At 36.6% G+C, this 22,616-nt stretch overlaps 1 protein-coding gene across 2 annotated transcripts in view; it reads left to right on the top strand.

Annotated features, from left to right (window-relative positions):
* Positions 1-22,616, top strand: part of BEND5 (BEN domain containing 5) — a 904,791-nt gene that overhangs the window by 365,505 nt on the left and 516,670 nt on the right. The gene's annotated exons all lie outside the window — the stretch shown is intronic.

Raw genomic sequence — 22,616 nt, 5'->3', positions numbered from 1 at the left:
TTCATCTTGAGATATATTTTCAGTAAGAAGGGTGAGCAAGTTTGTTTTGTTGCTGATCTTACCACACTTCAGTTGTTGTATGACTGCAACTTTCATCATCTATCACCATCAAAAATGTGAGCTAGAACATGGGTATGGGCATGGGTATTCAACAATATTGAAAGGGCCACAAATCAATGTAAAAACAATCTACCACAGTACAGAGCAAACTTGTACAACCTGTAGAGTAGCTTACACAGATGAATGTAATCTGTTTATATTTAATCAATTCAATTTATGTGATCTAGGATCAGAAACAAAACAGATAGCAAAGATAAAATGATGTCTAAATAACTGAAACTGGTGGGAAAATAATGGCAGATAGACTGTGCATTTTTACAGATAATCAAAGTTGGAAGGGACCTTGTAGGTCATCTAGTCAACCCCCACCCAAGCGGGAGATCCTACACCATTTCTAACAAATGGGAGTCCAATGTCTTCTTGAAAGTCTCAAGCGATGACGCTCCTACTGATAATTAAAAATGAGCAACCATGCTCTCACCTCAGTTTTCAGCTGATCAATTTGTTATCTCAAAATATTGCTGGTCAAAACATTGCTGCTATGAACTTAGTTTGCACTACAGGTAGCTCTTGATTTACAGCTATAATTGAGCCCAAAATTTATATTGTTAAGTGAGAAATTTGTTAAGTGAATTTTGCTCCATTTTACGACTTTTCTTGGCACATTTGTTAAGTGAACCACTGCCTTTGTTAAATTATTAACATGGTTGTTAAGTGAATCTTGTTTCCCCACTGACTTTTCTTGTCAGAAGGTTGCAAAAGGGAATCACATGACCCTGCTGGGACACCACAACCATCATAAATATGAGTCAGTTACCAAGCATCCAAATTTTATTCATGTGACTATAGAGATGCCCTCGGAAGTTGTGGGAGCGTCATCACTTGAGACTTTCAAGAAGAGATTGGACTAGATGACCTAGAAGGTCCCTTCCAACTCTGATTATCTGTAATCTGTAATCTGAGATGCTGCAACAGTCATAGGTGTGAAAAATGGTGATAAGTACCTTTTTCAGTGCTGTTGTAACTTTGATTGATCACTAAATGAACTGTTGTGAGTCGAGAACTACCTGTATTTCAAAATATAGTACTTGGAAGTACTTGTAATTGGGTTAAAAACCTATATTACCTCAGTACCCATTGTTAATTGGTTCTGGAAGAGACGATGAGTACCAAAAACAATGAGTACTAAACAAATTTTTCCCATAAGGAATAATATATTGAGTCACAAAGCAGTCAATACTGACAAGTTCTAGCTTCTACGTTGTGAACCAAGCTATGAATATCAGTACAAATTTTTCATGTCAAAATGCATTGATTATCAAATTTGAATAGTTTAAAAGCAGTTGAATACCAAGGTATCACTGTATTTAAAGCTTTTTTTTTTTTTTTTTTTTGCAAAAGCCATTACGTGAATCCTCTGAGAAATAGTAGCTGGTTATGTCTACAGTACTGCACTAAACAGTATGAGTTATTTGCTGGCAAAGGTGACAATACTGGTTTGCTTTCATCCATTCTTGCTGAAGCTTCATGGTACAGATTTAAGTTATACCATTCTGTGACATTGCTTTCAGCTTTGTATTTGGTGCTTGAGGTTACCTTGATTCCCTTCTCCCATCTTTGCTGGATGCCTTGGTTCCCTCTTCTCACCTAGTGCTAACAACACCTGTATAAGAGATTTGGGATATGCCAGTTTTCTCATCTTTTGGGCTAGCTTGATTTAGGTTCAAAATTCTGTACAAGTTTTGTTTTCCCTTGAGGTTGGCAGCCCATAGGCTTAATATTTAAGGTAAACATACTTTGTCATAAATATCCACTGTACTTTGGGAAAAAATTCATAATGTCAGCATGTTCTGGCCATACTTTAGAGCCAGCTGCAATACATCATTCTTTTCATTTTGCCTTTCATTTTATTTTTGAGGGTCTTATCAGATGTTTTTTGTAGATCTTATCATAACTCCTGTAAGTCTACATTTTGTCCAGTTAATGTTTATATTTTGTCCAGTTAATGTTTACATTTTCTTCCATATCTCTTTTATTATATCTTTTCTGCAATATGTACCCTTTGTATATCCGTGTTTCATTTTTCTTTTAACATACCAGTAGTAACATAGGTAGAAAGTAAAATTCTCTGGTGTCTTCTTTAGGTCAAAATGTCTTTTTCATTTGGAAAGAGAAATCAGTTTCCAACCAACACAATATGCATACACACTTTAAACTCAAAAATACACTAATGCAGAGGATTATCCTTCCCAAGGATAAAGCACACAGACAAAAACTGAGCAATGTGATATATACAGTACAATGCAGTGAGCCATGTAGAGATCTGCAGAACAGAGAAACAAAACAACCACTTCACAAACACATGGCACAACATAGGAGAACAAACCCATAAGGACAAGATTCAGCATTCCATCTGCATTTGAAAGACAAAATCTACTCTTTTGAAGACAGAGCAAAGAGCACATTCTGGACAGAGAGGACCGCTTGTTTGAAAGAGGCCATCTGCATTAAGATCGAACAATCCTCTCTCAACAGAAAGGGGCGGGATACACCATCCATCTCCTGTTTGCAGCATAGTCATTTCAGCAGTTCCAAGAAGGTTCCACACCAGAGGTGGTATTCAGCAGGTTCTGACCAGTTCTAGAGAACCGGTAGTGGAAATTTTGAGTAGTTTGGAGAACTGGCAAATACCACCTCTGACTGGAGATTTTACAGTATCTTCCCCTGCCACGCCCACCAAGCCACGCCCACAGAACCGGTAGTAAAAATTTTTTAATCCCACCACTGTTCTACACCCATTTGCACTATTCAAGTGACCCTGAGGGCACATTTAACCTCCAAGTGGCCTTAATGACTTTCAGAAAGAGTGCTAATGACCAGATGACTGCAAGGAATATAAATCCTTCCATTCTCCACCATTCAAGACAGAACTGAAGAAGCTTCTTGAATGAGAAGCAAAATATCTTCAAGGGAAAAAAAAGTCCAGTTGTTTTTGAAACATGCTGCAGCCATATCTCACTTTGATCTGGAGTTATACTTTCCCTACAGTCACCTTAGTGAGAGGTCTGCCTTTTTGGTTGGCTTTTAAAATGGCTCTGAAACAAATCTTTTTATAAATTGCTTTTGTTGTTTGCTTATTGTTCGGACCATCTCTGGTTTAAATTTGATTTCATATGATCATCAGATAAAGCTCTCTAGATTCTTTCTCATAATTCTGTTCACCATCAAGAAAGATATATTGATTTCATAGATTTTTTTAAAATCACTGATGTATTATATTATTAAGCATCTCTATTGTACATTTTAGATTTTATGCATTTTAGTTTGCAACTTTTGTGATGAGAGACTGAAAGAAAAATGAAGAAAAATGATCCTTTCCTATACATTAATTGTACTCAGTAGAATTCAGTTGTACTCACCAATACTTTATAGTAGTGCAATTAAATATTTATTGAGCTTAGTGGGCCTCTTTACAGAATAAGGTATATTATTTCACTATTTCAACTAATGATAAGCTAGTTCTTTTGAGCTGCATATTCTTATGTCCTTCCTACTCACAGATATGGTAGAATTAAGCTAGCTGTTTACATATCACCAAGAGAAAACAAAAGAGACTACAGAATTCTATTTTATGCATGTTAAATTATATGTAAAGATGACCATTTATACCTTTTTCTCAAATTAAATGGAAATTCTGGTGGGTTTTCCCAAAATCATCACTGACTGGACACAAATATATGAGAACTTATTTCTGTTCCAGACATCCCTGCATTTCAGCCTTTGGGCTGAGCTATAGTGACACACCAATATAAGCACAGATACACATGCATATGCAATGTACCAAAAGATATGCCCCACAGGCCAATCACAGTATGTTTTATTAATTTTCTTTTCCAGAGAAAAAGTTACTGTGCTTAGGAACGTTCAAAGGTCATGTATCAGATGAATAAGAACATGTTTAGAAGAAATGGACAACTCTCTGTTATGTAATGGTTTCTAACTAAATAATATTACAAATGCAGGTATTAATATTGTTCAAACTTTATTCTGCTGAATTATGCAACACGGCCTCAATTTTTATCATGTCCTTGGCTCTCATTATATGTTTGATTCATTTTACTATTGCTATCATTTGGTTAGGCTCCTGAAGATGTTATTTTTTATTTATACAGTGTAGTTCCCATTTACTGTGGTACTTCACTATACTGAAGTGAGATAATTTAGCAAGTATTCAAAGCAAACATAAATATACAAAGAAATAAGCTTTAAATACAGTACTCGGAAGTATATGCTTATTTGGTGCAATGTTGACATTTGTAGGTTTTGACTTTCGATATAAATGTACTGAATCCTCAAAAAGCTCCTTTCTCCTGCTGCATTATTGCCATAGTAAGTTTTTCCTTCGCCACCTAATTCCATTTAATCATGGTTCATTTATTAAACATTATGACATCATGCTGCGCCATTACTGAACAGATTTTATTAGCTGCCATAGGAATTTACAGTACCATTACATGATAGTATAACTGTGCAAAAACTTTTTGTTTTGTTTTGTATAACCATATCAGAATTTACAATCTTGTAAAACAGCTATAGTCCGTGAATATCACTGGAAGAAGAGTATCTTGCTGGACATATAATGATCTCATATAATGAGACACATTTTCTTTTCTCGCAAGATTGCAACTTCTAGACCTAACAGTAAAGTTTACAGAGAAGAAGCAGCCATTTTAATACACCATGCCTTTTGTTCCATGTGACCAGAGGTGGTATTCAGCAGGTTCTGACCAGTTCTGGAGAACCGGTAGCGGAAATTTTGAGTAGTTTGGAGAACCAGCAAATACCACCTCTGACTGGAGATTTTACAGTATCCTTCCCCTGCCACGCCCACCAAGCCATGCCCACAAAACTGGTAGTAAAAAAAATTGAATCCCACCACTGCATGTGACCAGTGCAATTTACCTTAAAAAGCACACAAGATCTAATACATAGTTCTTATATACAATTTTAAAATGAAAAAAATATGGCTTCTTCTGGACCCAAAGCAATGCTTAAAATTTCTCAGAAATCTAAGCACTTTTTAGCATTTTTCAAATTTCATGGGACTCCTTTGTGTGGATGCTTGCTGGATATTAGAGAGATTTCTTTCCAACTTTTTAAACAAAAGGAGGAGATCTGAAAGAACTTGATGTTCAAATCCCCAGAGTTTTCCCACTATTCTCAAGTTCTTCATTACTGGTCATCATATCTTGCCTTTGTCCTTTTTCTTCCCCTTACAGTTCTGCTGCGTGAGTGATTCTCTCTGTCATCTTGCTATAAATTGATTAATACTACCCACTGATGCAGTGCACCACATGGCTAATATATCAGTTAAATGGAAACAGCAAACACCACCTGCTCCTTCAGGCAAATGGCACTTTGGAATGGAATGTGTAATCAATAGAATTAAAGCGTAAGCAAAGCACTGCAAACAAATCCAGCGGCAAGGTCTTCCAAGCTGGGATTTAATGAGATTTCTCTTTTGTTTTTAAGCAAACCATTTGACTGGATTCCAACCAAACTATATATGTAATATTGTTAAAGATTGCAGCATTTCACTCAGAATAAGGATGATGTCAATATTTGCAACAGTGGATAAAAGCCACATACAGAGAAAGAATAAAATAGTGGAATGTTTTCATTTAAGTTTAAACTATGTTGGAAATGTGAGCAATTGAAAATTGGCCTGCTTTAACACATTATTCTATTCATGTTTCAAACCAGGATACAGTTATGTATTTGTAAGTTGCACTAACATCAGCATGTCTTCCTGAGTGCCAAACTGAAGCGAGACTAAGCCAATTACTATGGAGATGAGATAAAGTGCTGCTATACATGCTCAGGCTAGGAGAAATGGAAGAAATATGCAAGTTTTTGGCTTCTGACTATAAATAAAATGTATTATTTTATCATTATACATAAGTAAAAACTGCAGAATAGCACAAATATATCACCCTTGCATCCATGAGTTGATTTCCAGTGCCCACCAATCATTGGCAATGATGTCCATATTCCACCACATCTGAAAAGAGAATTTGTGTCAAAGGGGACATATCTCAAGAATGTCTTTTCACATCACAGCACACCACATTTAACAATAACCCAGTACCTTATAACACAGGTAGCAATACCGCTACTAGTAGTGGAGATCCCAAATAACTAGAACCAGTTACACAGCTTTCTTTGGACAGTGCCTTGTACCACATAGACATGCAGAGAGGCAATCCATTCATGTTAATGAGAACCCATGGCCCACGAGTTTCTTCCCCACACCATACTCTGAACTGCTATTACAGTACAGGTGGCAATGAATTTCCTTAGTCTGAGACATTCATACATATGAGTTTGAGAATATATATATATATATATATATATATATATATATATATATATATATATATATATATATGTGGATCTTTGGTTATTCGGGTTTTCTCCCGCGTAAGATTGGAAGTATCTAGGCAACGTTTCGATGAAGTCTCATTCATCATCTTCAGGCTTCTGTCTTCAGCTCTGTGCTTCTCAGAGAAGCTGTTACAGAGCTGGAAAAGACAAAGAAGCCTGAAGTGATGAATGAAGACTCATCAGCATCAACAAGAGTGCAGCACAGATACCCAATCTTATGCGGAGCAGAAACACTGACTGGCACTAACCAAAGATCCACATACAAATACCTAGAGAACCTCAGAAAACAAATATATATATATATATATATATATATATATATATATATATATATATATATATATATATATATATATATATCCCTCTCCCCTCTCTCTCTTCCTCCCTCTCTCTCTCACACACACACATATAATGCTCAGAATGAATTTAAAAAAAAAACCATAACACAAAATGAAGCAAGGAGAACCCACATATTTTAGCAAAAATATTACTGTAATAATATATGTGCATTTGTGTATACACATGTACACACCACAGACATAGACATGCACACAAATGTATTTTACTACTGAAGGGGAAAATACACACATTCACATATAAATAAATAGACTGATTTGGGAATAGTCTTTTAATATAGATGATACTGTAATGATTCAGAAATGAAGAAATGAAGCAATGTTACTAAGGCTGTTACAAGTGAAGTTTGACCTTAAGTCACCAGAAGAGATGTTTGCAACAAGTATAGTCTAACCTTCTCAGAAGATGTCAATGACTTGAGTTTGGAATCATAGCAAAAAAAGAGATACTCTTAAATACAAGACCCAATCTATGTAGACTTTGAAGATAATAGTCAGCAATTTTAAAATTATTTTTCCCCAGAAACAAAATTGGCATCCAGTGAAATGCACAACTGTAGAGTAATCTCTTTGAACTAATGGCTCTGAATTTTGTACCAACAGATCTTTACACAATAAGTACAAAGGTAATCCATGTGGAAAACATTGCAATAGTTAAACAGCATCTGTATCACAATGTTAATTTCAATTTTTCCATTTATTTTGTTGGAAATGATGGATATTTCATCTCAACTGGCATAGTTGATGACTGTATCCTTATATCCCTAAGAAATTATTTTTAGTATTTTTTAGTATTTATTTGATTTGTCAATCACTTACAAGATACAGGTATAAGAATAAATATAGTTTTGAATACATGAGATAGATACTTATAAGAAAAATAAAAAACAATGGGATAGGGATGATAGGCATGATTGGTGCGCTTATGCATGCCCTCTACAGGCCTCTTAGGAAGGGGGTGAGGTCAATAGTAGACAGTCTAAGGTTAAAGTTTTGGGGGTTTGGGGAAGAAACCATAGAGTCAGGTAGAGTATTCCGAACATTGACCACTCTGTTGCTGAAGTCGTATTTTCTGCAGTCAAGTTTGGTGTGGTTAACCTTGAGTTTGTATCTATTGTGTGCTCTTGTATTGTTATGATTGAAGCTGAAGTATTCATTTGCAGGTAGGCCATTGCAATGTATTTGCTAATAAATGTTTCTCAGGTGAAAAAATTATCTCCAGCTTAAACCATTTTTAATGGGCGGATTAAATAGATGGAAGTGACTTAATATTCTTTGTTTTAAAGAAAATGAAACAATATTGGAGATAGATATTTTATGGTTAGGCTCAAGCACTATATAGCAAGTGCTGGATAATAAATAAAGGGGACAATCTGTAGCACAGGAGAGTTTGCCGAATACGACAGTCTGGTGGGCACAGGAGGTCCTCCCTCTCCCTTCCAGATGGGGAGCAGCCAGTCAGAGGAAAATTGAAAGCAGAAGGAAAAGAATGGCAGGAAGAAGAGAGAGATGATATTGATGCAGGTAGTAGGCCAAATAAGCCAATATCTTATCAGTTCTGGAATAGCAATAGAATATCAGAATTTGCCCCGGTTTCATTGTAGGAAATATTCATCTGCAGATTTGAATGCTCTTATGGAAAATAATTTCATAGTACAACTTAAGAAAAGTGGATTCCAATCCTCAGCAGTAAGTAAACTTATAGGAAATAAATCTCATTCATTAAATGTACCAGCAGTGGATAAATATCATGGAATATATTTATACAATACACAATTGTCTGCATACACAGAGACATATATACTTAGGGTTGCCTATTTAAGTTCTTAGATGTAATTGAGCACTAGCAATAGCACTTAGACTTATATACCGCTCCATAGTGCTTTACAGCATCTCTGAGCGATTTACAGTGTCAGCATATTGCCTCCAAAAATCTCATTTTACCAACCTCAGAAGGATGGAAGGGTGAGTCAACCTTGGGCCGGTCAGGACTGAACTGCTGTTAGTCAGCAGACTTAACCTGCAGTACTGTATTCTAACCATTGCTCCACCACATAGTTTTAGATTCTGCTTTTAAATCAACAAATATATATATATATTATATGGGGGAAGGTCTTGATTCTTTCTGAGCTTGTTTTCTTGTAGACATTTCATTATATAAACTATGTAATATCACCAGTAGCACTGGTACAGGTAGCACTGATGATGTTACCTAATAGACCCTCCTCATTTCAACCCTGAGCTATAGATATATATTACTAGCTTGATACCCGTGCTTCACTACGAAACTATGTGGTCGGGCTTAGCTTTGGGGAGGAAAATAAGGGGGAGAGGAAATCTGCCTCTGCTTTCCAGCATCCATTGATATTCATCTGGCTATCATCCTGTCAGTGTGTGAGAGACTTAAGGGCTGTTTGGAAACTGAAGCAGTATTTGCTGTGTGAGAAGGTAGGAAAGAGCAAGGAGCCTGGGCGTGGCTTAGCTCAACTGTTCTGTACTAAAGCTGCTTGGTGCTCTGAAACTGAAACTGAAACTTCTTTCCTCTGCTTGAGAGTAGAACTCCTTAGCATCAGAGTGTGTTAATAATAATATATGAAATACTAATGCTCTGAAAAATCCTTTCTTAGTGAGCACCTAGAAGCCAAGAGGAATATATGTGCCAAATTTCAAGTTTGTAGGCTTCATGGTTCTGGAGATTTTGTGATGATGCGTGAGTGGTATTTCGCTTTTATATATGAAGATGTACAGTATGGCTTTGGAATTGCCTTTATGGAAACTTCTTAGCTTATGTCATCATTACACATCCACACACCTAATTTATCAAGATTTATATGCTGTCCCATCACAAGAGCCTGGGAAGCTCACAGTTACAAAACCATAGAAACATCATGAGCTTAGAATATTATACAAAATATAGCACATGGTCACAACTGACTATAAAAAAGGTAACTCCCAGATACAATATTTTGTACTGACCATTTCTATCAACCTATTCCAAAAGTCCAACAATTATAAAAAAAGAAGCTGTATTATTTATTTACTTGCTTAGTTATTTAACAGTGTTTATTCCCTACCCCAATCTAAATGGATTCTTGGTGGGATACATTTAAAAAAAAAAAACCTTGTTACAAATGACACCAATGATAAGTAAAAACAATCAGTGCAGAAAGTATAAAAGAGAAGTTATTCTCAAGGGTTGGTCTGATTTATCAGGAGTCATCATGTTTTGTGCCAACAGCAACTTCTGCATTATCTCCAAATGGCAGTCTCTCATAAAGGTATTGCAGTCATCTAGCTGGATGAAGATAAGTATGAGGGTGTGATGGCTCAGCGGCTTAATGATGCTGGAGATAGTCTTTGCTCTGGCGGTTCGAGTCCTAATACTGGATGGCAGGGTACGCTCCTGTTACTTGCCTCATCTTCTACCCACCTAACAGTTTGAAAGTATGTTATATGTGAGTAAATAAATAGGCACCACTTAGATGGGAAGACAAGCCGGTGCTTCATGTGGACAGTCAAATCTCTGCTGGTACTGGACTTTCCAGATGAGCGCCCTTTTGCAAGGTGACTTTGATGGAAGGAGGAAACCCGAGATAACACTAATTTCTTTCTGGTGCAGGGCTAGCTTGCCCTCTGTGATTCACCATGGATAGCACACGAGCGTGAACTGAATGAGTTAGCAATCTTAAGACAGTCAAATAACTTCTCTGCATTAGCATTGTAGTCTCCTGGCTAATGTAGCATCACCATACAATAAATAAATAATAATAGTGATCAGTATGTAAGCTATCATTGCCGGAGTATCTAGGTACAGATATGGCTGTAAATGGGTGCACATCTGAAACTGTGCAAAGGCTACCCTGCCCATGCTTTCCACCCGTTGTTTAATAAGAACCATAAGTCCAATCTCCCAGGTATTGAGCTCTCTATTTTAGGAGCAGTGCAAGCTCATCTGCTCCCAAAGACTTTCAATGTCAGAATGACATGAAAGAGGGAAAGAAAGTTTCATTGCCTAGGAAACATACCACAATAATGTGTTGTGAAGGGAAAAACTTACCACATGTCCCCTCTGAATGTTCATAGTAGAAACTTCTCTATATGACTATATTACAAGCTGTTTTATATATAGTTTACATCCAGCATTTGTAAATATTAAAAAGATTAAAAACTAAGATCAAATTACATATTTTGTTTTCATAGTGTGCATTTTGAGACTGTTCAACAATATCAGGGGAACCAGAGAGTCTTCATTCATTTCCTTCTATATCACCAAATATGGAATACATAATCAAGCCCATTGGGATGTTTCCAGTCCTTTATACTCCCTTTTAAAACTCTTCTGCTATTAAACTGCTAATTATGTTAAAGAATACTGCAATTTTGGACAGCTTTTTCCCCTCCCTTCTTAATTCTCCCACTGTGAAAGCATTTGAAGATGTTCACCCTGTTTATCCACTCCCATAAGATGTTCCATCCCTAGAAATAGCCTTTAAGATTTTTAAAGAACAGAAATGTGAATAATAAACGTGCATTTAATCATTTCTTGCTGTGCTGTTTCCCCAATCAAAATCTTTCTTCCGAAAGTACTATTAGCTCTTCTGGGATGATGGAAAGGAAGTGGGGCACAATGCAAGTATCTTGCTTGTTTCCATGGTGAACTAAGAACAGTTTCCATTGCTATTTTGGATGAAAGAAAGCATTAGGAGATCTAATAATGGATCACACATATCTCATATAAGTTGGCTATTAACTCAGTAGTTTCTGTAGAGATTTTCATACCCTTTAGAGCTTGCCTCACATTTTCCACATAATTGATCAGCCTGGTGTTTGCTTTGTTGAATATATTTCTCCATTTTTCTAGTGCACACAGATTGTTTATAGAAAACTAATATCTGGAAGACAGATATAGATAAATTAAGCATGAAACATGATGGGTTTATGTGAGTATTTGCTTACAAAGCAGTTGGATTTGATTACTTGAACCATTACAGTTTTTTTTTTATAAAGCACCGGGGTGTTGCTTAACGTTGACATCATTCCAGTAAAGTAGATTCTTGAATCAATATAAGGACCAGAAGCAAATTCTGACAAAGATAAAGAGCTTTGCAGATTTGATGGCTATTCTGTTGCTTCTACAGTTTGTTATACAAGTAATGGTGGGGAAAATGTCCAAGGAGAAACAGTGGAGAAGAAAACACAAAATTAATACTAAGGAGTTAGTTCAGTAAACAGTTCTTTCCTTAGAAATAAAAGGCTATTACAGTAAAACTTGTGAGATGAAAAAAAAACAAAAAACAAAAGATGCAAACATTAACTATTTCCATCTCTCTGTTGAAGTTTTGTTGGAACAAATAATGAAAGCTATTATGCTGGCTAGTAAGTATAGATATGTATGATTTTTATGTCTTTGCTTCTTGACATTTAAATAGCTCCCAGTTATATATAATTTATATATAAAAATTGAAATGTATAATATTAGAAATCTATCCAGCTGTTGCATTTTTAATAGAATAAGCACCTTAGTTCTATTAGATTGTCTCTCAGATTTAGAATCTGGATACTTCACATTGTAAAATGTTACTACTATTTTACTAAACTCTTTTTCCATCCCTCATAATTTGGGTTTTAGTGTCAAGTAATTTTAACATCCAATATAACTGTCAGACTAAATATGAGACAAGAAGAATAAAAAGCTGATAAAAAGCTGAATTTTGGTAATATTTGCATAATGTTTTAGGTCTTACCTTTAAACCAACGAATAAAGAATTTCATTTTTGCTTGGAAATGTCCTGTATTTGCAAATGCTTCAGCTTGTTTGATGCAGATTCTTTCATATATTTAGGATTGATGACAGAGAGGGAAGCAAAATGTAGTATATATGTTTCATTAATACTTTATCTTTTGGTCTGGTATCTTAATAGACTTTAATGGTGTATTGGCGCTCCCTGTGATCTGCTAGATAATTTTAGATTCTTCCTTGAGGACCTGTCTAAAGATACCATTTTAGAAAATCGTGCTTTTCAAATCTCTTAATTTAACAAGGTGACTCCTGCTCAGTAATGACTTATTTTTATTGGCAAGAGATTATTATTAATTATCTACTGAAAAGAAGTAGTGATCTAGTTATCAGTCCTGAGTTGTCATTTATTGTAATTTGGATCATTTGCACAGAAAGTCTGAACATTTTAACAAGTTCAAGGAAACATTTCTTCCAGCAGAAAAGAATGTATGTAGCTCAGAGTTGAACTTTGTATTCCTTGATGTTCTTTGAGTTTGGTTGTTTGCTTGTACCCAACTAAGTAACATCATCAGTGCAAGTGAATGTTGATCATGATCATGAAGAAAAAATACCATCAAGTTTAATTAATGAAAAGGAGGAAGAAATTCTGAAAACCTGGTGGCATGTGCATATTGTTCCAGGCGATCATTTTGAAATTCCCTTTTGATAGTAGGCTAGGAATACAATGCCTGGACAGCAAGAATCTGGATAATCCTTAGGTAGCATAAAGTAATATTTGATATTATTAAAGCTGTAATATGGAAAAAATCTCTGGTCATTTAGATTTTTTTCTGTCTAGCATTATTCTAGGCTGTTACATCATTTAAGTCTTTATTTATTGCTTGAAACAATATCCTCTTGGTCTAGTCTATCATGTGGCAATGCCATAAACTTTTCTGATTGGAGAAACATTGAAGGATATTCCCAAGAAGAAAGTCCATGGGATGGAATGAGATATAAAATATGTGGGTGTATGATTCTACTTGACTCTGAGCAATGCTTATCCATTTTCTCTCTTCCCTGTGAATTAAAGTAATCTGGAGAAATGGGTCTTAATATTGATGTCAATTTGTATTGTAGGACAAAGAGTTTTCATTAATTATTTAGCATATAGTGTTGGTACATGATAGCCAGAAATCTTCAATGTTATTACAGAATAGTAGTTTTAGTAGTTTGGCTGCCTATGATTGCTAGTTCATTCGGTTCACCTTTGTTATCCAGGATGCACCATGAAAGGAGGGGCGGCAAACTAGCTCTGCACACAGAACAGCTAATGATGTTCTGTGGGAATGCCAGCATTACCTGGGGCCTTTTCTTCACTGGTCTTTGCTTTGCATTTGAGCCAGTCCAGCTCCAGTTGATTTCTTGCTTCCGCCATTAGTCCCACAGGAGTGGTACCTATTTATCTATTTGCATTTGTATGGTTTCAAACTGCTAGGTTGGCAGAACCTGAGGTGACTGTTGGGAGCTCACTCCATCACACAGTTCTACGGCTCAAGTTGCTGGAATTTAGAGAGCCAACCTTCTTCAGATGACAAATCCAGTGTCTTTAAGTAGCTGAGTCACCATATCAGATTTCAGTCAACCAGAATTTTCTACTTGAAACGAATAACTTATACTGTAATGTGGATTGTACCTATTCAGGATTCTAGCAAGCCAGTTGTGCTCTCCTAATCAGATAAACTTCTCATGGCTCAATAAGAGAGAATGGGGAATATTAGAGAACATTCAAATACATGTCCTCTCCAGAGATGATCTGGAAAAAGAAGGCCATGGACTATCAAAAGGTGATTTGGAGTTTCCAAATCAACTGAAATACTAACAAGAACAGCAGACATTTTGAATCTGAGAAAAAGATGACTCTGAATAGCTCTAATTGGAATGATGTAGATAGAGCTCTGATAACTCTCCATCAAAGCTAGTTTAAAAAAAAAGGTTGTAAGAATTTTTCAATATAGTGAAAGTATGCAAAACAAACAAGAAAAGAAAGAAAAGAAAAGAGAAGAAGGGAATGGGGAAAAAAAGAGGAAAACTTACAATTATGCTTTCCATTGTTCTTTCATTTGTGTACTTATCATCTTAAATCCCCCCCACTCTTCTTTCTTTTTTAACCCCAAATCATCAAGTCAATCTTTAAATAAAGCATCCATATGAGGTTCCCAGGCTTTCAGAAATCTTTTGTTGTTTTTGCTTTAGCCAGACTGGTCCACTTTGCCATTTCTGCAAGTTTAGTTAATTTTATAATCCACTGTAGGTAATTTATTGTTTTTTTTCCATTTTTTTTATACAATAATCTGCTGCAGTTACCATATAGTACATTGGTTTTCATCTAATTCCTTGTCCAACCCCCCAAACCCGCCCCCCCATTAGTAATAATTCTGGCTTCATCATGTTGGTCTAGGATATCTTTTGCTTCCTTGCATGGAAAGAGGCATCATTTTTGAAGGAAGGAAAAGTGACAGAAAATACATTTTACACACACACACACAAACACACACACACGCACACACCCCTTCCATTGAGCTGGGTTATTCAGCTGTTGTGAAGATAATAAATGGCACAATGAAACTGCTTCAGCTGCCATTTCCTTTTCTGTTTTCCTCTCCCCCTTAATTACAGCATTATTTCCTTCTTGGCTGAATAGGGAGGCCACTTGGAACCTGTGCATTCACCCTTGGCAGGTGTCATAGTGGCCTCTAGTGGCCAGAAAAACATCTACAAACTGGGCAACAGAATGAATTGTTATGGAAGTGGAATTCTGCCTGAACCTGCTAGGAAAAATCTTGATGTATCCAGTTGCAAGAGGTCTTGTGTAATGTGTTGGTACTGAGGGAACATAAAACTCTTTAGCAATATGTCAAAGAGAAAAGTTGAGTGTACATATTGCTTTCCAAAAGATACCCAAGGTTTGAAGGCAGAATCCACTGCTGGCATCATGTTAGACGAGAAAGAAATCTTGTGCTGAAGCGAATTGATTAAATTTCCTCAGGCCTCAGCTGAAAAATCAAGGCATACGTTTCATTGATGACTGAAGTACACTGAAGCACAAGAGGATTAAAAGGCAGCAAAGCAGTGCCCTTGTATTGCCACTTTATTTTCTACTGTGCTTTTAAAAACTGTCACACAAAATTTTTTGTCCATAAGATATTAAATAACAAAGAATGTAATGCTGCTTCTGCTTCTATGAAAGTCATGAATTTATGTCTTAACCCTAACTCTACATTTGTTTTCCTGTGAGGAAACCTCCCTAAGGATAAAAGTTTATTTAGAGCAGGGGTGTCAAACTCACGTCGTCACAGTGTTGTCATGTGACGTATCATGACTTTTCCCCACTTCACTAAACCAGGTGTGGGCATGGCCAGCACATGACGCATCTGGCCCGCGGGCCATGCGTTTGACACCCCTGATTTAGAGAAAGCAAGCTTAAGATTTCAGGATTGACATGCTTCCAGACTTTTCATACTTTACCACACCAACGATTACCCGTGTCAGCTGCTCATATCCCAAACTTGCAGGAAGCTTACCAAACAATCTCTACTTTTTAGGAAGATGTTTATAAATCCCCCATTCTTTCTTTTTATTAAGTAAAAGGCTCCATCAGCATTTATTTCTGCATATGGCTAAAGGCATCGGGAGTTTTTTTAAAAAAATGCAAAAAAAAAAAAAAAACAGCCTTGAAAAAAATTCCTAGGGGTCAAAAGAGATAAGAAGGAGAGGGAGAGAAAAGCAACAAAAGATTAGCAATACTAATGTGCTTGACTGAAAGCCAAGAGAGAAAATAAAATGTGGTTGGCACAATTCTTTCCAACTTTGGGCAGAAAACAGCCCACTCAGCATCCAGTTTTTCAGCATCCTCACTTTTCCTGAAATTTCATATTCTGGAGATATTTGTCCACTACTATATTTTTTGTGTGTACATATTTCAGATGTTACACGTAATACAGCTCTTATTCTCTATGATCCCGACTCAGAATCTAATTAAGAAAACATTTGATTCAGTGTAATAGTATTTTAACTTTTTCATACTAAATAAATAAATAATAACCAAAGATCATACTATTATGAAAATATCAAATTCAGTTAATGAATTGAGACAGATAGTCCTCGCCTTATGACTGTCTGTTTAATGATGGTTGGAAAAAATGCTTTATGACCCGTACTCGCATTTATAAGTGTCATACCAACCCCATGGTCTCATGAATGCAACTTAGGTGTTTGGCAACCAGCTCAAATTTAGGATCTGTTGCAGCATCCTACGGTCATGATTGTGATTTGTGGCTTTTTTTGCCAGTTTCAAAACAAAAAAATAAAATCCTTTGGGGAAGCTGAGTTGGTGAATGGTCATGTAGTTCATTTCACATCACTTCATGTGATGTCATTAACTGTGGTGGTTCACTTTATGACTGCTGTAAAAGGGTTCATAAAATAGGGCCCAGTCACATAGTGACTTGTCTTATGAATGAAATTTCAATCCCAATTGTCATCAGATGTCAAGGACTATAGTAAGAATTCTACATTCTATAGATAAGTATGTATTTTCTGTAAATTATTAAAAGCAAGTCCACAAAATTGAACCAATAACAAATTCATGGTTTATCTTGTTATTGATTACTCAGATAAGATCTCTATAACCTTAGTCCCCAACATATGGGCCACTCCTTGAAGTATGCTCAGAATGGAATATTCATCAATTAGTTCACTATGTAAACCAGAGCAAATACTAGTGAAAAAGAATAACAGGAAAATATAAAAGGTATATAATAGCAACCACTTTTATCATCGAATGAACAGAAATCCCAGTTTTCCTGGGATAAACATGGTTTTGAGGAAATGTGGTTCAGGGATTAGGAACACCGCACAAAACTAGGGAAATGGTGCATGAGTAGCAGTATGGAAAATAACTTTAGAACTTGCTACTCGTTATGCCAGTGGGAATACTTGAAGGCAGAATGGGCGTTGGAGCAGAGGCAACAATATTTATTTTTACTTAGTTGACTTACATTCTGCTTTTCAATGTTGTCCTTTCCTCCTACTTTCAACAACACTGTGATGAAGTTTGGGTTGAGAGAGAATGCCTGCCCCAAAGTCACCCAAAGAGATTCTGTGGTTGTCAATAGATTAGAATCTGGATTTTCCAGGGCGTATCCAGCACCTTTGCAGCTACACAATACTGAACAGTATAGAAATGCCACCATGTAGTCAGTTTCTATTGATACTGTCTGGCTTTTTCTTCATTCGTCGAGTTTGGGGCTGCCTCTGGATGGAACAGAAGATCTAGAGGGTTTTATTGCTTATTGGTCATCCATACCAGCACAGTAGAAAAAAGGAGGTGTTTGAATTACTGAAAGTTGCTTTATTACAGAGAAACGTTTCCATATTTTAACTTTAAAAAATTCCCTAGAAAATTATGTAGGGTTATGCATTAATAATGGGATTATACACTATTACAAAAAATGTTTTTATGTTTATTTATTTTCTATACTGTGTTTTTATGGTTTGTAAGCTGCTCAGACTTGCTGTCAGAAAGTAGGCAGTTATATACATTTTCTAAATAAATAAAATATTGGACTAGATATATGCTATTCTAGATACTAATCTATGCTCAACCATAAAAAAAAACCCAACAAGATCACGAGGTGATTTGGGATCAGCTACTCTTTCTCAACTCAATCTACATCAAAACGTTTTATAGGGAAAAATTAGAAAAGGGAATACTCTGTGCATTGCCTTGAGTTCTTAGAAGAAAGGCAGGGTATAAACTTAACAAAGAAATATATAATACATTATCATACATACATATGTAGGCTTTACTTGTGGTAATTTAATAACTTTATTGCACCAGGGATAGGGGAAATTGTAACCTTTAATGTCAGCAGCCATAATATGGCTGTTCACAATGTGTCTAAAAAGGTTTTCATTATTTTCATATCAGTGTTGGTTTAGTCTTTCACCTCCTGGTTTGCACTTGTACACTATCTGCCATACATGAAAAAAAAACCTGATAATTTTTAAATTCAAACTTCATATATTGATAGGTCAAAACTGAAATACTAGCCTCTGGTTTCCCTCATGCATATTAATTGATGTTCAGTCTTTTTTGCTTCATTATATTTTATGATCAATATAGTCAGAATAGTAATATCTTTTCCAGTCTGTTACTAAAAAGTCACAGGCCTTCCATATCGCAATGATATTGTTTGAGTTATCAGAGAAGAGTGATTGGATTTTCAAATTAAATTCAACATTGTCATTTTCAAAGGAAAAAAAAGTGCATTACTTTGTAAAGCAAAGAGTACTGTAGAGAAAGGTGATATTAATAGACCACATGTGTACAATATCAATAGAATATAATTCCACTTTTATGTTAACTATTTTACAACCCTGGTCTTCTTTCAGGGTAAATCTCAGTATGTCTGTTGTGAGTATATGTCATGTGGATATGTCTCTGGGTGGAAAGAGAAAGAGAAATCCATAATTACAAATCAACATGAAGTATTCTCTCATAATTTAAAATTAGTGGTTGGAAGAAAAGATATGCATCATCAATAAATGAAAATGGTAACCCAGCAGTTCAGTCATAAAAGGTTAAAATAAACTTGCTTGATTGATTATGAATTTTAAGCAGTTTTTTCTTCATGGTAATCAGTGCTCCTCCAATGTCATTTCTCATTAAAGGAAAGATTTTCATTCCAGGGTTTGATTCAGGATGCTATTTCTCATTTGCATTTGGCTTTATACAAGCTAAGGATCCTGCCTTCAGAATTATTAGGTTTTCCTGTCCCTCCCCTTCTCTTCGACTAGCTATAAAACCAGTCACTGGGAGGGGGTAGTGATTTAGATTAAATGAAGATATTGACTGCTGGGTTCCAGTGTAAATAGTTGCCGTCTGACACTCTCTTTGACAGAATGATGGAAAGAAGCCTTGTGGCCTACTTAGCTGCTCTTCTAATTGGACTTTATGAATATTTAATGAAATCAAGATAAAATTCAATCAAAACTTTTACCTGCTGAATCTTTGTGTAAAAACAGCCTATTATAAGATTTTTTTTTCCCTCCCCCACATCTTTCCACTATCGCGTAATAAAATTTCAGAATAGCTTTGTATTTAGTGGCTTTCAGAGGCTTATGAAGAAAGAGTGAGTTTTGTTAAGCCATCATTCTTTAGTAGGGAAAAGCAGTAGATAGACAGAACCACCAACCCACCCATCTGCTCCCTCTCTCTCTCTCTCTCTCTCTCTCACACACACACACACACACACACACACACACACACACGCATACACCAGTGAAGTATAACTAAAAGCACAATGGAATGCTTATAAGGGCTTGACGTTCCTTGATAAATAGGACAGATGTGCTTTCCTTTTCAAAACATAAAGTTATCAAATAATAAGTCACGTTGTAAGGTAGCATGTAACCAGAGGTGGTATTCAGCAGGTTCTGACCAGTTCTGGAGATCCGGTAGTGGAAATTTTGAGTAGTTTAGAGACCGGCAAATACCACCTCTGACTAGAGATTTTATGGTATCCTTCCCCTGCCACGCCCATCAAGCCACGCCCACAGAACCGGTAGTAAAAATTTTTGAATCCCAGCACTGCATGTAACCTACATCATGACACTATGAATGCCATGGCATTTTATGAAGAAGACATATGGAAGTATTTATTATAATAAATAAATTGAACAATGCCCTTGGACTTCCAAAATGACAGGATTTTGTTAAAGTATAGGTTATGTTCTTTTAAATGTAGTTGGGGAATATTTTCTTCTTGGGTAGAAATCTATGCAAGTTTCTTCTTGAAATATAATGGATAGGTTAGCCTGAAAATGTTGAATCAGGAAAGGTTTTCCTTTTCAGCATTGTGCATGTTATCTTTCTTTTCAAAAGAAGCTGTTTATGTACAGAGTGTTTCTTTTATGTTTGCTTTTTAGAAAGATAAAGGACTTTGGCATTCTAAGATAAATTGTAACACAACATTATTTCATAGTACATAAGTTAAACCTTCACAGAAATAATGAAACCAGAGGTACCAAAGATTTGATGTCTTGTCTTGTCTTCTCAAATTATCTCTATGATTGCCAGTAGTTATTCTGCAAGTGTTTGTTTCATACTTAATACTATGTGTTCTAGAAAAGAAAGTTTTGAGCAAAGGAAGGGGGAAGCAGTTTCGCTCAATATAATTTTACTATTAATAAAAATTAAATCTTTTTTGGTTTGTCTTTAGAATGGCCAGAATTACCCAGCTGGCTTCAGTGTCTTTGAAGAAGTAGCATATACCGTATTTGCCGGTGTATAAGACGACTTTTTTGCCCTGAAAAACATGCCTCCAAGTGGGGGGGTCGTCTTATACGGCGAGTATATAACAAAGGTCGTCTTATACGCCGGCAAATACGTTGTTGTCACTCGGTGCAAGAGCGACGGGGCGGAGCTCCGCAACTTGCGAAGCCCCTTCAAGCCCAGCCGGAGTCTCTCTTCCTCCTCCTCCCCATCCACCCACCCACCCACTCCGCTCGTGCGAGCGGACAAGCAGGCTCCAGGCTTTGCCCCCATCCCTCACCTCCTTCCATCCCCCTCCACCCCCTCAGTGGCAGAAACTTCGCCGCATGTGGGGACGAGTGGAGGGGGTGGGAGAGCAGCTTACGCAGCTCAAAGCTGAGAAAGCGCCATCCTTGCTTTTGTGCTTCGGGAAGAGTTCGTGTTTTTGTTTTTCTCCCAGGAATGGGATGCTGCTCGTGCGATTTTCTTTGGGAAGTTTTCTCTTCCCGGTTTCAGCCTTTGCTCGAATCCTCCCCCGATTCACTTCTGGAAAGGATGCTTGTGTAATTCTTTTCCTAAGCGTTGCTGGGGTGGAGGGGGGCAGTGTGCAGCGTGAGCGAGAGGCTCTTTTCCTTTCTCCCTGAGCGCAAAACCGTCTGCCTTCTTCTCTCTTGGACGGACCGAGCAAGGCTAATAAGATAATAATAAGATAATAAGATAAGATCCTAAGCGCGTTGTGGAAACAGATCTGGATCTCATTGGAGAAAGGTAGCAAATGAATGAACTGGACTTTTGGCAAGTCTCGGGGTAGGAACTCGACGCTTTCTGGAAAGTTAGTGAGCAGGAAAATAGACATCCTTTCCGCTTTCTCCCAGCGTGGGTATTTCATTATCCCTCCCTGTAAGAAGTAACAACCACAAAGCCAAGGGAAAAACGATGCGCAGGAAAAAGCCACAGTAGGAAGCAAAGATTTCTCCCCCCACCCTCTCTCTCTGAAATAATTAATGTCGCAATCAGTGTGGTGCACCCTTGGAGACAAATTGGTTGGGGAGGTGGAAAGATATTAAGAAACAACTCGACTGTTTTTCGTCCAGTTTTATTTTTATTTATTTATTTTCCCTGAAAAAAGCAGATCGCTCAACGGTGTCACAAAGAAAGGGAGAGGAATTGAGTGCCAGCCTGAGAAAGGCGAAGCTGCCTCTCTAAAGCATTTTGGTGGCTTTGTAAGTTTGGGGGAAAGGGGCGGGGGTGTCAATCAAGAATTATATCCAGAATACCCCAAGTGTTACAACTTACCGTATTTGCCGGCGTATGACTTTTTTGCCCTGAAAAACATGCCTCCAAGTGGGGGGTCGTCTTATACGGCGAGTATATAACAAACTCTATATTTTGAGTGGAAATGTTGGGGCTCGTCTTATACGCCCAGTCGTCTTATACGCCGGCAAATACGGTATTTAAAAGAGGTGCAAAATGGAGGAGGAAAGCTTGAGACTCTTGATTGAATTTGAAAACTATACAACAGATAATCTGTCGTATTACTGGGTCTTATTTATAAATTGTTGGTCAAATATCAGAAACTAAAGAAGTTAAGAAATTCAACTAGTTAAAAACTGTATGATTAAATGGATTCAAAATTTAGATAAAGTAACTGATTGTGTATGGGGGCCTAACATTTGGTACATGCTGTGTAAAGTCTCTTTTTCATTGCTATATATATTCT

This window comes from Notechis scutatus, chromosome 3, assembly GCF_049901735.1.
Source record: "Notechis scutatus isolate UNSWTSFEM ecotype Mainland chromosome 3, rNotScu1.2, whole genome shotgun sequence".
NCBI lineage: Eukaryota > Metazoa > Chordata > Lepidosauria > Squamata > Elapidae > Notechis > Notechis scutatus.
The sequence above is the reverse complement of the archived record's forward strand: the minus strand, read 5'-3'. Positions and strand labels throughout refer to the sequence as shown.